An 18,127-nucleotide genomic window follows, 5' to 3' on the forward strand; every position below is an offset into this window, starting at 1 on the left:
TTTTTGATGTCAAAACAATCATTGGTATGCTAACCATTTCATTTTTTATCTCTCCCTTTTTTTTTGTGTCTCTTCTTTCCTTTTCTTCTTCTGAATAATCTTTTGAATAGGCCATGTGATCTTCTTCTTGACTAGTAGGTGCCATTTTTGCATTTCTAATTCCATTAGCTTTCTTAATTATTAAAAACTTTGTTTTAATTCTCTTAGGATTTCATTCTGGAAAGGAACATCCCTTTTCTTTCCTCAAGAGGGTAAGCTTGAGATTGGGTCTCTAAGTGTGTTTGGGGTATCACAAAGTCAAAACACTAGTAATGTTGATGCAAATTTGATGGTTCCTATTCAGCCAAATCAAGAAGAGGGTTCAGGTTCTAGTTGGGATATTCGTGAGCCTTTGCCACAACCTTCTGGTTGGGGTCCTAAATTTGCAAATGTTCTTGGTACCATTGAAGATGATTGTACTGATATGGAGGATTAATTATTAAAGGTTGAATGTAAATATTTTTGGTCTGATTTGATTACCTCTTGAGGTTTTTGAAGTGGCTCATATAGGTAGAATTTAGAAAATGGTATAGTTTTATGAGCTTCGATTTTGTCAATATAATATCTATTTGTAAATATCGACAAATATCTTTATTTAATTTTGTATATAAGTGACAATTCCAGGTTTTCTTTTTGGTTCTTTCTTGGTTGAGCTTTTTGAACCAGTTTTATTAATAAATATATTCAGTGGCTAGCCCACTTTTGCCAAAAAAAAAATTAAAAATCTCTTAGCATTTATTTGAACTCTAATCACCTCATCTCTTCCTCCTTCCTCTTCCTCTCTTTCTCTTTTATTTTATTTTCTTCTTTTCTCTTTCGCAAATACTTCATCAATAAATCTAACTCTACAAATGAGTCCATCCTTTGCCAAAACTGGTTCTTTTTTCTTTTCTACCTTGATTTTTGGAAACTAGTTCCTCTTCTTAACCCGCATAAACATAAACTCATAATGAAACACATACAAATTTTTTATTTTCCTAGACCTTCTAAGCTCTAATACTAGATGATATAGCCGAAATTCCTCAAATAATTAACATAAACATAAGAGAGAAAGAACACATATAAATATTAGAACTCAAAATTCTTCTATATTATTCTCCCATATTCTCCTCTTCTCCTACAATATGAGGAAATATAAATTTAAATACAAATACAAAATTATCAATTTTGATTTTTTTTCATAGAACTATTTTTTGCCATTTTTAGTAATTTTAAAAAAAATAACTTATAAAAAGCTAAAAAAAATCGTGAAGCTTTCAAAAACTAAGGTAAGATGAACTACCAACTAACATTCAAAATTGGAAGTAATATTTTGAGGTTATTAATAAAAATCAACTTTCTAAAAAACTAGGAAACATTAATAATCTTTAAAAAACTACTAAAAGCTCTTGCATCAAAAATCCACTAAAATCTCCTAAATCAAAAAGATACCAAGGAAAAAGAGACTACAAATACAAAAGAAAAATGATTTGCTACCTTTCTAAGGAGGAAGATACTTAGTATGAAATTGCTAATCAAGAAGAAGGTGATGAAGTTTCTTATTGCAATGAATGGTGATTATGAAGGAGAAGAAAGGTATGAAGTAGAAAAATATCTCATTTATTAAGTAATTAAAAATGATACATTGATTATTGGTAGTGGTTGTACACATCACATGACTGGTGATATTAGAAAATTTGAAAATCTAGAACATTATAATGGAGGATTTGTTAAACTTGAAAAGGGTACCCTATGTCCCGTGAAAGGAAAAGGTTCTATTAAGTTGAATGAGAAGATCAAATTTAATAATGAATAATGGGTACAAGGACTAAAATAAAAAAATTTGAGTGTGGAACAATTAAATAACAAAGTTCACCAACTGGATTTTCAAAATAGAAAGGTAAAGATTTATGATAATGCTAGAAATCTAATCGGTACTAGTGAACAATCAAGACGTAACCTATCCTATCTAGATTCTATTAAGAAAACACATTTGAATGAAAGAACTAAAGTTTTTTTCTATGAAACAAGAGGTTATCTCATGTTAATTTTGGTAGCATAGTTGATGTTATTAGAAAGAGAAGAGTGGGAGGTTTATTGAGCTTAAGCAAACCTAATAAAGTAATGTGTAAGCAATGTTAAATTGGGAAAATAACTAAGTCAATTTTCAAAAGTAAGTCTTACTCATTTTATGATGTATTGGAATTGGTTCACACTAATGTATGTGGTCCTCTGAAAGTTCAAAGATAGTATAGTGATTGGTATTTTATCTTATTTGTTGATGATTCGTTAAGGATGATGTTTTTAATGTTTCTGAAAGAAAAATCTAATGCTTTTCATATGCTTAGATGATATAAGGAAAAAGTTGAGAAAGAAATAGGTAAGCAATTAAAATTTTAAAGATCTAATAGAGTAAATAAATTCATGTTCCATGAATTTACTATCTTTTTCAATGAGAGGAAAATCAAGAGACAATTGTTTGAATTGAGGGCACCAGAATAGAATGGGATAGCTGAAAGAAGAAATAGATCCATTATTTATTGTACTAGAACATTTTTGATTGAGAAGGAGATTTCATAGATAAATTGGAGAGAGGCAATTGAAAATATTTTGTATAGATTGAATTGAGTATAATTAAAGAAAGGTACAAACAAAACACCTTATGAGCTCTAGTATGGGCATACACCAAATGCTATTTATTTCAAAATATTTCAAGTAGATGCTATATTCTAAAAGATAATAGGAGTAGGAAATTTGATTCTAAATGTGATGAAGGCATATTCCTAGGTTATTTCACTAGGAGCAAGGCTTAAAAATGTTTGAACTTGGCTACTAACAAAATAGTTGAAAGTGCAAACATGAGAATTGATGAGTTTGCAAAAAATAATGATGAAAGGCAAGAAAGAACTTGGAGATTATAAGACATTTCTGTATGTACAAGAGGGAGAACCAAGAACACTACCTAAGTAACATCCAAAATTCATCGGGTGATAGAAAATTGCAATAGAGAAACTTGTTGAGCCCCCACCAAATGGAGGAAATGTAGAACAATAGAGAACCAAACTTATATTAGAAAAGTATGTCAGAAGGAATCATTTACTAAACAAGATAATTAATGAAAAAGATGTTGGAGTTATGAAAATAAGTAAGTTGAGAGATAATACATGTCTAATTTCTTAGTTTCAGCCTAAAACAAGTAAGGATGCATTGGATAAATGCTACAAATGAGAAGATTGGCCAAATTAATATCAACAACACATGTGCATTGACCTATCAAGATCCAAGGATAAGAATGTGACTAGTACTAAATGGATTTTAAAAAATAAGCTGAATGAAACTGGAGAAGTAACAAGGAACAAGAAAAGACTAGTCTACAAGGGATATGCACAATAATAAGGAATTTATTATGGAGAGAAATTTTCCCTTGTTTCTATATTAGAAGGTGTAAGAATATTACTTGTATATGTTTCTTCCAAGGGATTCAATGTCTATCAAATGGATGTAAAGTTTGTATGTCTAAATGTAATTCTAGAAGAAGTCCACATTGAGCAACTAGAAGGTTTTGTGAACACAAATCAGAAGAACTTGGTATTACGCTACATAAGGCATTACATGGATTGGAGTAGGAAACACCAAGCATGGGATGAAATATGACAAAATTATCTAGTGAGAATTAGTTTTGTTAGAACTAGTGAGAATAGTTGATGTGGGAGCATCTTGCATTGCAAACTAAAATAGGATGTGATTAAAAAGAAATTTGTGGAGGAGATAAAAAGTGACAAAAATTAAATGATTTATTTTGAAAAATTGGAAAAAGGAGAGAAAAATGGGGCATTTAATTTACCAAGGTGCATAGGTGGAATAAAAGATAAAAATAAAAATAGTTTTCATTTCATTTATCAAGATGTATAGGTACAATTTTGGAAGTTTATGAAAAGTTCCTTAAATCCTACATTTAATATTTTTTCTGATCCACAAAGGCAATGTAATTGTCCCACATAGTGGTGCTAAGTTGTAATTGAGTGGGCATTTAATGTATTTTATAAGGTAGTTTCATTTACATTTTATCCCACATTAGTAGTGTTTGTAATATATTGGGTGGTAAGTGTCTATATAAGAAAGATATAAGAGCATTTGTAATCAAGCTCTTGTTGTAGATATTAAAGTGTAAGATATTGGGATGAAGACTCTTCTTGATGAATCTTTTCAAGTGAAAGCTTTTTGATTATAAGCTCTTCTTTTTTGAAGATCTCTTGGTGGAAGCTCTTAGTGTAGAAGCTCTTGGTTTGTAAGCTTTCATATTAGAAGCTATCTAATATTGTAAGAAGTTGGGGCTATCTTATCTTGGAAATTTTTTAAGAATTTCAAGTATTAATGGACACTTTGTAAAGCATTTTTCTTCTCTTTATCTCCATGTTGTTAATTATTTTGTTATGAGTTGGTAAGGGTGGAGTGGATCTTCATCAATAGTATTAGAGAAACCCTTCATCAAGAGTAATTTGTATCTGAAAATTGAAAATGAGGATAAGATCTTGATTGGTGAAATATTTATTAAGGACATTATATTTGGAGGACATGAACTGATGTGTAGAATATTTGTTTATGAAATGAGGAAAGATTTTGAAATTTATATGTTTCGTGTGTTGGAACTCTTTAGAATAACTAAGGGGGGGTGTATTAGTTATTCAAAGTCCAAATGTACAAATAAAACTTTTCATAGCTTTAGTGAACCCATAAAACATTCATACTCATGCATGCATTCATAGGATTATGCAATCACTAAAAACTTGTAACTTACTATCAAATCAACTTGCAGAAATATAAAGCATGAAACATAATAGATTCATCAACACACTTGACACAATAATTTACGTGGAAACCCAATTTGAGAAAAACCACCCGTAACATGCTACTCCTTTTCACTCTTCTAAAGTGATGCCCTATGAAAGGCTGACCCTGTTAAAGGTTACAATACACACTATTAAATGTAACCCGATTAAAGAATTTTCAAATGACTATTAGGTCAACCTTAATCCAAAGGATTTATCCTAGACTAATACAATTGTTAGAGAGTAACAATAAAGCTTTGATCTAATACAACTTACAACTTTTCTTATAGATTTCAGATCTCTATTTAGTCCTCAATTCTACTTGGCCTTTATACTTTGCAATTTAGATAGCTTGTTCACCCTTCAAGCATTGTTTTCCTTAAGCCTTCTTGCTTAGCATGTCATTGTAAACTCTTCTTTTAGGTCACTTGATGAAGAAAAATCTTTTCTCCCTTAGGTTCTTACACATGAATTTTTGCTCTTTATTTTGCTTCATGATCAAACATTCCTATAAATAGGAAATTAAGACTCTTTGCCAATTTATTTTCCATTATCAATTTTAGGGTTTAGGCAGATTAGGTAGGATACAATGTATCTATCCCATATTCCATCTTTCCTCTAGAAACTTCTCGTAGAATCCATTTGAATTCGTCTAAAAATGGTTTACCTTAAATTTTGTGTCACCAACTCATCATCCTTATCTTCCACCTAGTTTTCAAAATTCAAGAAAACAAACTTGTCAGCTTAGATTCCATGAATCTTTTATTTTTTAAATAATGCAGCAGCTTGACATTATCAACCTTTTGATGCTCGGCACATAATGTGTTGCTCGATATCAACTGTGTAATTACTTGGCATCAACTAAAGTTTATTGGTGCTCAACATCAACTATTTTGCTTGGCATCTAGTAGAATTTAATTTTACTCAGCTCCAACTAACTTTCTGCTTGGCTTGCACTAACTTTGCTTGACACCTACTATTCACTCAGTCAAGCTTGGTAGACAATCTTTGTGTAACTTGTTCTTCTAAAGTTTCTTAGTGTAACCAAACTTTATAACCTCAAGTAGATTATCAAAATACATTGTGTCATCAATGCCTTAACTGATCCTTGTACTTTATTACATAATCATAACTCAACCTTTCATCTAGGTGCTATTGTTACATCTTATTGATCAAATCCGCTTCATTAATCAACTAAGTGATAGTTCTTGAATCTTATAAGCAATTGTCTTACCAACATATAGTAGGTTTGACATTAGTGACAAAATAATGATTGGAACACATAGTATTCTTCAAAAATCTCCCTCTTTCAATAATCTTACTCATTAATGATCTTTTCAATCAGATCTCAACATGGTGAGATTAAATTATTTATTGGATTGCAAGTTAAAAAAGTGAAGAATAGTATTTATATAACTCAAACCAAGTATATCAAGGAGATCTTGAAGAAATTTGGCATGGAAGATTCAAGACTAGTGGGTAGACCAATGATCATAGGGTGTAAACTATCAAAGGAAGATGACACTATTGAGGTAAATGCAAAATTGTAAATATATATGATTAGAAAGCTATAGTATGTTAGTCATAGTAGACTAGATATTTCTAATGTTTTAGATATTGTGGCAAGGTTTTCTTCTAATCCTAAAGAGACACACAAAATTTATAGGAAGAGAATCTTTAGTGATTTGAAAGGGACACAGGATAATGGTTTATGGTACAAAAAATATGGATATTTTTAGTTGAGATTTTATACTAATGTTGATTGGGTAGGAAATATGGATGAAAGAAAGAGTACCATCTGTGGACCTTTCTTTTTAGGAGAAAGGCTTGATATTGATTGTGTGTGTGTGAGTGTGAGTGTGTGTGTGTGTGTGTGTGTGTGTGTGTGTGTGTGTGTGTGTGTGTGTGTGTGTGTGTGTGTGTGTGTGTGTGTGTGTGTGTGTGTGTGAGAGAGAGAGAGAGAGAGAGAGAGAGAGAGAGAGAGAGAGAGAGAGAGATGGTTACATATTGAGACTCCTCTCAAACAAAGTGATTAATCTTATGTTATATACCTTGCACATATATGGTAAGAAAAAAGGAACTTGCACTCAAGGAATATTGTCAAATACTTCATTTGCATGTTTCTTTCTATTAAAATCTTATTACAATTATTGTAGGAAAACATATGATAACTTAACATAAACAAATCCACTCAAGTTAATGTTCACAACCTCGTATGAGAAGATGAAATTAATTGCAAATGTGATCATAACCTTAGATGATTTTTCCTAATTCTACAAGCCTGCTAAGTGCAAAAAATACCTTAGCATATGTATGCTTCCTTTCCCTTGAGTTGCATATGTAAAATAAAATAAATGAAGCCACAAAACTCCTCCAAACCACCCTTGAAATGGCTATATCATTCATAAAAAAATTTTCACAATCACCAAGAATGAATTAATACTTCAAAGTGAAGATATGAGAAAAACACATTATACCAAATATTCCCTAGTAGAAATATATTAGACCTCATAAAAAAAATATTAGTCACATAATATTCCCTTCGAGATACTCCAAAATGATTGCCACACCCTTTCAGGGTCAATGCTTTGACACCAACAAATAAATTACATCGAAATGAAGTCACACCAACAAAAATATGAATATGGATGACCTCCATGAAAGGTTTAGCTAATCTACTCTTAGACCACAAAATTGGCACAATGAGGAGACTAACTATCTACTCCAATGGCTGTAATTATTGAGCTAATATTTTTACAGCCTCAAATTTTCTTAACCTATGAGAATTTGTTCCCAAAGGCTTAATAAAAATTGTAGAAACCTTTGGGTCCACCAAAGAACATAGCAAGAATTTGTCAAAATTGGACGACCAACAATTAGGTTCTCACCTCTATTTATTCTTTTCTCCTTCCCCTTCTTTAATAAATAATATATAATTTCATTTCATTTTAATAATACTTATCATTATAATATAAAGTGCAAATAAACATTATATTATTGAATATAATGTCTCATCCAAACCATATAAAACCAAGAAAGAAGCCAAAGTTACTGCATAAATAATGAAAGCTACTCCCCTTATTAACGCAAATACACACAATTGAATAGAGAAATAAAAACAAATTACAAAAATAGGAAATTGGCTTCTTAATATTTCTAGAAGAAAGGAATTACAATATTCAAAACTATACATCCAAAGGCATACAACAATTTTTCTTACAATATTTTGCAAGCAAGAGCTCTGCGCCCCACCTCCCCCACACACACACACATATAGGACTAACTTAGATAATCCCACATGTCTTCTTTATATAGGCAATTTTTGACCACCCAAGTAGGCTCTAGAAATTTTAACCCTAAACTTTGAGGCCGGTAAATCTTCAGATATTATTATTTATATATTATTTTTTTTAGAGTTGCCCCAAACAACTTCATAACTCAAAACAAATTTTGAAAGAAAAATATTTTTGTCCATTTCAAGTAGTGTAGCTTCCAGAGACCATAGCTCATGGCCAATGGCTCTAATTGGCTATTATGATCCCATTTTTAGAACACAAATTGATATAAAACACTTTGACTCAGTGTTCAATCTCTTTTTGGAACCTCTAGAGCCTTCAAAATTGAGTTCAAATTTTATGTACCCTATTTACAATACAAGAAAATATCAATATTTTTAAAAATAGACTTGATCTTGCAATAACACTTTACTAACAAGATGTTATATCCAAAGTGAACCTCTAAGGAAAAAAATAGAATATGTTGAGCTCCAATGACAAACTTACTAAAAATAGTACTTGCTTCCATTAATATCAACTATGTATTGAGATAACTCTTATTGAAAAGATAAACTAGAAGTAGTTTTGGGTGATGCAAGATTGCCCTTGTACCTAAGATGCTCTTGCATTAGATACCTTGGGTAATTTGAGAAGTGATCTTGTCATATCTTAGGTATTCTAAGAAAAACCAAGATATTTCATCTCTTCCCTCGATAACCATGATGAATTTTAACATGTCTTCCTTTCTATTTTACTAGATATTCATTATATTCCTTATTTTTTGTGCCTCTGCCAACATGACTATCCAAAACATTTGCAATCTCCTTTGTAATTAAAATGATTGCTAAAATAATCAACTATTCTTGTGTGATCTCATCTTCAATTCCTCCTTCATGATACTCTGTCAAACCTAAAATGTTAAATATAGGTAAAATATTTATTGTACTAAGAAATTACACTTCATAGACATTTCCTAAATCATGCTTCACAAGTATCATGCACGGTCCAAACTTCTTCATCTTCATTATACATTACCACTAGAAATCTCTCCTTCATTAAATGAACCTCAACTTCATCTCCAATTTGAAAATTATTATGCCCCATTTTCTCATATGTCTTAGTCATTTACTTTGTATTCATTTTAGTAATGTGATTCTTCACCTAGCTTTAACACTACTTTTGTCCCCTTTGCCCAACTTTCTTAGTTAAAAAGTGTTTTTCAAACTACTTTCATATACTATCTGGAATGATTATTTATATATGCTCTTGTTGATAGAATTATTGTATGCAAATTTTGTTAGTGATAAATTCAAATCTCATCCCTATGGTGTATCTCCAACCAAGCATCACAAAAAATTACCCAAAACTCTATTCACCACTTATGTCTTCCCATTAGCCTATAGATAATGTGTTGAGAAGAACTTCAAATCTATCTTTATCTTTTCAATAATATTCTCCAAAATTATCTGATATTATCTCAATCTAAAACTATGCTCTTTTATAGACCATATAGTCTCACCACCTCTTCATAAAACAATTCTACCACATGAACAAACATAGTAGTATTTTTGATAGAAAAGAGATGCAATATCTTTTAAAAAAATCCTTACACTACAAAATTCAATTCATACCCTCTATTAATCTCGATAATCCAAGAGAAAAGGTCATACTAACATTATCCCATTCTTTCTCTAGTATAGGTAAAGGTCATGTATTTGATAGAGTTGGCTCTTAGCCATGCTCACTTTAGAAGAGTGAAATTATTTTGGGTGACTAGTCCCTAGTGGTTTTTAACCTAATCAGGTTTCTAGATTAAAAATTATTATGTTAATGTGTGTATGAATGATTTACATGCTATTTTTTCTTGTTCATTGGTAAAATGGAAGCACTATAATAGGATGTAGAATTCCACTTTATAGGGTGCTAATCCATTCAAATATGTGTGTATGAGGGAAATAGGGGGATTTTCCACTATGATTCCACTTATGATTCAAATTATATTAGCTAGGACCCAAAGGAAGAAGGGTGCTAATAATAAATCTAGGTTATAAAAACAATACCAAGAAATACACTCTCTTAGGTGCTTGATAGGATAATGTGAATTTGAAATCAAACTAATTTTAGAAGAAATGCAAAGCTAGATGTTATGTGAATACAATTAGCCCAATTAAGATGCAAATATAGGGTAAAGATATGAAATGTAAAAGATTCACCTTAAAATGTGTAGAGGAAGATTTATTTAAGCTTAATAACTTTCAAATCTAAATCTTTTTTGAACTTTTGTATGCGAATCTTGGAATGAAATGGAAAAAGGAACAAAACCTAGAAATCTCCTCAGAGTCTAAGAATAAAGGACTATGTTGACATGGAAAGATGTCCTACAACTAGGTTGAAGTAGTTCGTGACTCTAAAACTAATGACTCTAGAAATATTGTGAACTATAGGTTCTATATATGTAATTATTTTTTCTCCCAACCTACAAATCAACACATAAAAGAAAGGTTTTGGGGTTGGGGTTTGATGAAGGCTTGCCTTGGTCAAGCCCTAGGTTGAGAAATTAATTATAATTAAGAAATATAAATGTAAATGATTGTAAAAAAAGATAAATGTTATAATTAACCTTACCTACATGTATTTAATGTGTATGTAATGTAGATCTTGAATTTGGTATGAAAGATGTAGGATATATCCAAAATTACAATGGATCTACCATAACCACATCATGGAGCCATGGATATAAATGTGCATCAATGAAGAAGATAATTTTTTTGTCAATGTAGATATCCTCCCTTCATGGCCAACAAAAATATAGATCTTGAAGAGGAAATTCCCACAAAAAAGTCTTGGATGCATGTAGAAAACTTGCTTTCTTGAATGCTTGAATGCTAGAAAACCTTTCCTTAAGTGCTTGATGAACTATGAATTCTTGGTGACATGAGATATGAAAATGAAGCCCCCAAGACTCCTTTTATATTGGTTCCCTAGTGGGAAAATAGTTAAAGGCCAACTTAAGATTGAATGGTAAATGAAGAGGTAAATCTAGGATGATTGTTAAGTGGAAAGTTAATTCTAGGGTGACTATTAAGTGAAGAGTTAACAATAGGTCGACTATTAAGAAGAGAGTTACTATAGGCTGATAGGGGACATAGATAAATCAACTGGTAAAATTGAGAACTTTCAAGCCCTAAAATATACACTTATCAAGGACCAAGTTGACTTGGTTGACTTAGTCTTGGACAAGGTCAACCTTGTTAGCATGAATGCTGATGATATTCCTTTGAGGGAGTATCCTAAGCATTGGAGAGAATGGTAGCATGATTGACATGTTGCATTCATGATAGTGTTTTTATTGAAGTCAACATAGTATTATTTCTATGAAGATTAGTAGAGTAGTAGATAGAGAAAGAGGTCATACAGACTATGTATTGAGGATGAGGTCAAGCGCATTTGAGGATATGTTTTATAGAGTGTCTTGATGAAGTGGACAAGTGCACATATAGAAATTTCAAGACATGTAAGAATTATTCAAGAATTATAGAGGATAGTGTGCAAACAAAGTATCTAATAAGTGGTTTCTAATGTTTAGATTATATCTCTTAACAAGGATATAATCATGATGAAAAAAGTAATAAAGTGACAATATACAACTTGATGATGACATCAATGAGTGCACAAGGTTAGAGGTTGCATTTGTGAGAAGTTATATCTATTGTGAGCTGACAACATTTTGTATTTGTGAAAAGATGTAATGAATTTTAATATCTTAATGAGTTCCAATTATAATTAATTGGGAAAGCCTCAAGGCTGTCTCAAGGAATTATTTTGAGGATGTGTTATAAAAAAAGTTGCTTTCCTTGTAATGATTTGAGTAATGTGTGGGTGAGAAAGAAAACTTGTAATGGATATGAGAATTTGGTAGATGTGTGTAAATGATCAAAGGGATCAGAGTGATGTGAGTTAGAAGATCTAGTATTAAGATTTGAAGAGGTTTGGTCTAGTCAAGAGGATAGAGGAGTTCAAGTTATTTCATTCTATTATTCTACACAGAATAATCCAAAGATCAGTTGGATAATGAGTTTGGTGATCTTGTCTCTAAAGTTGTTTGGATAGCGGGTCCTTCTACCTTCTACAACTCCTAATAGGGTTGACACAACTCCTAATAGAGTTGAAATCTCCTAATAGGGATTCAAAGTTTCCTAATAGGGACTGATGTGTACTGAATGTATTTGATTAGCTCCTAAGAGAGTCCATCATCTTAAAAGGAAATTTTATATTAGTACATCATTTTGTGGGTACCATCCTCACTAGGGTGTTAACATATTTGGTGTTATTATGTATGTGTATCTTATTATGGTTGTTGGTTAAATTGTTCGCATAGTTAAGGATTAATAAGGTTGATAAATATTTTAATAATTGGATAAAGGTTGAAGATGAAGATTCATTTTCTATGCATGGGTCCAAGGTATTGGCTGATGACAAAGAATGGAAAGAATGTTGTGGAAGAAAGAAAACTTGAGGATTGCAATGAAGCCAAAAGAGATTTGTTTATATGCAGTATGCTTGCTAGAGAAGCATTATTGCCAATTCTTCTTGAGAACAAATACAGTTAGGTAAAATCCTTAGACATGAAATTTGGAAAGCTTTAGAATATACTTTTAAAGGTGATAAGCATGCTAAAGAATAAGATTACAAAATTGGATATGTTTGTTTCAAGATGCTAAGATGATGGAAGATGAATCTATAAGAAGCTATATTGGTAGAATATTAGAAATTGCTATAAGAATAAAGTCTTGCAATGGATCTAAAGATGAATATGATATAATATGGAAGATATTGAAAAATTTAACTCCAACATTTAGATAGATAATGTAGATGATTGAACAAGTGATACCTTGTACTGAGAAGTTTTCTAGAGAGAATCTACTTGGAAGATTTGAAGCATTAGAAGTAATCTTAAAGCAATCTAGAGAATTTCCTAGAGTGGAAACAACTTTTAGTGCATTAAGTGTTAACCCTTCCTTTTCAAGAAGTGCAAGCACTAGTGGAGACTATGCTAGCAACAATAGATCCATATCTAAGGAGGATAGAAGAATTGAAGAAATAATTTCCCTACTTGTAAGGAGAGAACTAGATGGTAAGGTACTATTTAAATGTTGGACATGCAATGAATTTGGTCATTACACTTCTACGTGTCCTAAAAGGGAGAAAAAGAATAAAAAATAATTTCAAGTTTAGAGGGCCTAGAGATTGTTTGTATGCAAATGAAGATGATGAATTTGATGAGAGAGTTCAAAGTGGAAGTGATGATGAACTAGGATTTGTTGCTATTAAAGAAGAAGTCAGAGAAGAGAAAGCCCTAGTTTCACAGTTTAAAAATAAATCTAACTAGATCATAGATAGTGATTGCTTGCATTATATGACTAGTGGCATGGATAAATTTATTTAGTAGTCATGATGGAGGAATTGTCAGAGTTGCTAACAGTGTAACTTGTCATATCAAGGGAATAGGATCTATTACTCTTGATGGAAAGACTAATACTGATGATGTATATTTTTTTGATGGATTAAAGCATAACCTATTGAGTGTTGGAAAGTTGGTTGATAAAGGATATCAATTGTAATTCATAAAAAATACATGCATTATCAAGGATCAAGATGGCAAGTTGATTAGCACTAGTACAAGATCCAAAGGTAATGTTTTTCAATTGAACCCTACAGGATGACATGTTTCATTACAAAGGTGGATAATAGTTGGTTATGCCATGGAATATTTTTCCATATAAACTTTGATAATATTGTGAAGGCTAGTAGTACATTTGATGTCAAAGATTTACCTAAAATTGTGAAGCCTACTAATGTCATTTGCAAAGAATGTGTTATGGATAAGTAGAAGAAAGTTTCTTTTCCTAGAAAGAAGTTCACCACCCAAAAAAATTGGAGATTGTTAATACAAATTTGAGTGGTCCTAATAGAACAAGAGGATTCTATGGTGAAAAGTACTTCACGATTTTTTTTTATGATTTCATTAGGATGATGTGGGTAGCATTTTTTAAAGAAAATTCTGAGGCATTTGAAAAGTTTAAATTGTTTAAGAACAAAGTTGAGAATGAATTTGGAGTAAATATTAAATGTTTAAGATTAGATAGAGGTGGTGATTTTAGCTTGAATGAGTTTAACACCTTTTGTGAAGTAAATGGCATAAAGAGACAACTATCAACACCTAAGACCCCTAAACAAAATGAGATTGTTGAAAGAAGAAATAGGTCTATAATAGAAGTAGTGAGAGACATGATGTATCAAAGACATTTTGGAGAGAAGAAGTCAACATAGTAGTATAAACAATGAATAGAGTGTAGATTGGGAAAGGTGTAAACAAGACTCCCTATGAATTAAGGTTTGGATATGCGCCCTCAGTGAAGTATTTTAGAATTCTTGGAAGCAAGTATTACATAAAGAAAGATGATGATATTGGTAAGTTTGATGCAAGAAGTGATGAAGGTATGTTCCTTGGTTATTTATTGAAAAAAAAATTGATAGATGTTTTAATTAAAGAACTAACACTATTGTTGAGTGTACATGTAACGCTACCAAAACAAACAAAATATGTAACCATGAACAAGCATAATGAACCATAGAATTTTTTTTTTTAAAATCATCTTTTACAAGAATATGAACAATGATTGAGTCATTCTCAATCCGTAAACCTCATAAAAGAAGAAGATATCATCAAAATAAATTTCCATAATGATATCAATACATAAAGAGTTCAGTACAATAATGAAGTACAATATCATTCTTAGATGCCTAGGTCCAACATATGGACTCTACAAGAATCAAATTCTGTATCAAGAAGTAACTTCAACAGTCATCCATTGCTACTAGTTAATCAACTATAAACACCTAAAACACACACACAAATGCAACACAACACAAATAGGGGCTTAGTACAGACTAAGTTAAAAAGTGTAGTCCACCTGCATACTTGTTAGAATAAACATATTCAAAACCATAATGCAGATATCTGAACCACATAACATAGTGCAATTCTAAAATTAATATGCAAGAAGTAAACATCTTCTTAACCATGCAAAATTAAACTCGCACTAAGAATAACTAGTTAATGAACAATATATATACTGAGGTGTCATCACTATGGTGCTAAGATACTGCATTCGTATATGGTAAGCCCATAGACAACACATAGTCAGATTCTCTATAGTACTCGTGAAATGACGTAATAGAGACTTGTCTTGTTCTCCGTACTTAACCTTACTGGTTTAAGTCATAGGTAAGGCCAGTTATCTTTTGTATGTAATTAACCCACCCAATTCATCTTTAAAATTATCACTGAATTAATTAACTGAATAGGATAAATTGATATTCAGCCACCTCGATATACGTTCATTACAACTATCCTTAAAATACACATCAAATAGATATTTTAAGAATGCACATGCAATGAATAATAGTCAGTTTTCACATGATCTTACATCCTTCATCTTTTAAAAATCTCATCTTTTATTGCTAGATCTAAAAGTAAACTTAGGTTATTTTAACAATAGAAATAAATATTACAATATTATGATCTCATAAATATAACTAAACTATTACATCAGTTTAATGATATCTACCAGTCATAGTACTATACTATTTATTCTTACAGTTATAATAAACTAAACTTATCCATCGAAATGACCAAGATAATAAAACAATACACATATGATATTCTTGCTTTAAATGACATATCATCAAACATATATGATAAATTTACTTCATAAATGAAACAACTTCCATTTCAATCATAAACTGAAATAAATCTGTATAAAAAGGATTCTATTTCAAACAAATTATCTCAAAATGCTATTAAGATACTTCATAGCATAAAATAAACATAATTGAATCCAAATGCAGCCAATGCTTTAACAAAAAAAAATCCTTTGCAATGTCATTGAATATTCAAATGTCTATTGTAGTTTTACCACTGCTTTACAATAAGCCACCACCTAGTTATAACCATAACAGCATATAAAAATATAATATTTGAGATCCATTCAACATACACTTCACAAGAATACAAAGTAACTTACATTTTGCCAATAACCAAAAATAATTAGGATGCAAATCCCTAAGCTATAAGAAGCACAAAAACTATTCACATAATGACCCTGTTGATATTACAAAAACAGGATCTATCCTTCACTTTGTTTATAAAAATAATGTCTTATTCAATTACGAATAGTTTCATAAACAAACAACAATGAATTATGACTCAATTCCATCATATATCATGGATTAATTTATTCTGTCGCAGAGAATTTCCTATTTGAATCGAGTTTCCTTTTAACTATTTGACAAAAGGTCATTACCAATTAATGTCACATATTGTTCGCTATGTTACTATTTTTATTATATAAAATAACTGAGCTATATAATTTAGGCAAACTATTTTTAAAAAAAACAATGACATAACCCTTGTTTTAAATCATTTATATCATAGAAACAAAGTAACTATGCCCTTAATCAGTCGTGAGACTGCAACCAAATGCAAGCTTGAGACTGTGGCCGAACCACTCATATCTATGAGTTTTAAAATATGGTTCTCTCAAAGCTCGGCCCTAACAAAGCTGAATACCCATAAGCATATCTTAAACACTTGCATACATGTTGTCGCAGACATGAAGCCCTGACTGGGTTCAACTCGGAGAAAGAATGTATGTTTAGGGCAAAGCCCAAGAAAATATAAACATATAACAACACCCGATTTAATTTATCCATAACTCCACATTCAAAGATGGATATATACAGAGCTAAGCATTGCACACAGTGCCATGCTCTGCACATACCCATCCTTGAGTGAGAATTCACATCAATAAAATAAAATTGATAACTATTAAAACATGCTAATTGTTATCACAACAAAATTGTAAACAGAGAGAGAGTAGGGTAAGAAATTGCCCCTACTTGCAAATTAGCAGATAGTAAATGTTCAACTCGAAGCACTTTAGCAACTCACCGTTAGAGTTGAAACCCCAACTCAACACCACACTTCCAATATGCCAAAACAAATAAACTTGCTTGAAATAGAGGATGGGGTATTCAATAGAAGAACCCAAATGCAATGAAAGAGGCTGATTGATAGTGAGAAACTCAACAGTGCTCAGCCACATAACAATGAATGTTCTTTCAACTAATTCCTCCATGATGCCAATACCTCAGCAACAAGATCACATATGTAAATCAAAACAGAGCAATGCGGCCAAGTTTCTGGCCCAAATTCTGCAAAAGCCCAACTTCATGAAAAGAAATGGCCAACTAAACCCTTAGTGCCATCATTTCTCATAAACAAGCATTCAATTCAACTGTGACACTTCACAGGGTCGTGTACAAGATAGTTACAAAGTCACCGCCATATATGGCTTTTCAAAAATAGTGAATAAGTTTCCTCTTACATGGCATTCGATACCCATTTAGGGTTGTATGCCTTTTAAGAAATATTAAACCCCTTTAATAATAGAAAATGTTTATACCAATCTCAACTTAGGGTGTTAGACCCTTTTAAAACAAGTATATATATATGCAATGCAACTGCGGTTCTTTAAATAACAAGTCAATATAAGTCATGTAAATGAAACCTTATTAAGGTTATAAGTATTTACAAAAAATCTAATCCCTTCTCCGTCAAACATACATAAATATAAGGGCAAATTCTAAATATATATATATATACAGCATATTAACTTTCAAAAGCATTTGAAATGTCAAGTTAAACATACAATATATTTACTTTTTGTCCAAAGCATACAAACACAGAATGCAATTTACATTGAGTTAAAACATAATAAACATAATCGTTACCCAAACAACATGAAATTATTAATATACCAGTTTCAAATCTTAAAATCCTAAATCACCATCACTGCTAACAACATAGTTCAAAATAGAAAATATATTCAGCATAAGTCTCATGTTTCAAAGGAAAGTAAAATAACCAAGCTCTTATAGAAA

This window comes from Cupressus sempervirens, chromosome 3, assembly GCF_028749045.1.
Source record: "Cupressus sempervirens isolate cs-2001-9-10 chromosome 3, ASM2874904v1, whole genome shotgun sequence".
NCBI classification, from domain to species: Eukaryota; Viridiplantae; Streptophyta; class Pinopsida; order Cupressales; family Cupressaceae; genus Cupressus; species Cupressus sempervirens.